This window comes from Vombatus ursinus, unplaced genomic scaffold (genome assembly GCF_900497805.2).
Source record: "Vombatus ursinus unplaced genomic scaffold, bare-nosed wombat genome assembly UNPS02015184.1, whole genome shotgun sequence".
Taxonomy (NCBI): Eukaryota; Metazoa; Chordata; class Mammalia; order Diprotodontia; family Vombatidae; genus Vombatus; species Vombatus ursinus.
This window is the reverse complement of record NW_020954962.1, coordinates 1,251,882-1,252,736: the sequence shown is the minus strand read 5'-3', so window position 1 is coordinate 1,252,736 and position 855 is coordinate 1,251,882.

Here is an 855-nt window from a genome sequence, read left to right as displayed (position 1 = left end):
GAATAAAATTAATGGGTGTGAGAGGATTATACTAGGATAAGGAGAAAGGGAAAGGTAGAAAGGGTAAATTATCTCACAAAAAGAACGGAAAAGAAAAGGCTCTTACAGTGGAGGGGAAATGGGGGAAGGTGAGAGGGAATGAGTGAATCTTATTCTCATAGGATTTGACTTAAGGAGGGAATAACATACACACTCAATTGGGTATGGAAATCTGTCTTATCCTACAGGAAAATAGGAGGGGAAGGGGACAAGAGAGTAGGGGGATAATAGAGAGGAGGGCAGATTGGGAAAGGGAGTAATCAGAAGCAAATATTTTTGAGGAGGGACAGGGTCAAAATATATTAATAAAAAATTTCAATTCAATTCAATAAATATTAAGTAGCCACTTGCAATGTTTAAAGTACTGTGATCAGTGCTGGAAATACACACAAAAACAAAGAAGGCTCTACACTTCAATAGCTATCATTCAGCTGGGGGGCAGTGAGGACAAGGAATAACAATATTTGAAATTTTATCTCAAATTCTGAATCATATAAATTCTGTGACACTGATTTGTCAACTTCTAACAACTGAACATCTATTCCAATTAGCATCCCATTACTTTGGATGCAGTTGCCGGTTATCTAATTCTATATTTTTTTTACTTTAATTCAATTAAAATTTGTCACCAATTTTGATTTTGATCATTCTTTGGTTTATTTTCTCTTCTCAAAGAGGTCACTGTATGAATCAGTCTTACTACTCCCCACCTCCTCTCTTTCCCTCATAGTAGGGGGCATATATTTTCCCAATTTCTTAATACCTACAGCTTATTCTTTATTCAAACTCAGCTAGGTCAGACCTTTGATCTTTCTC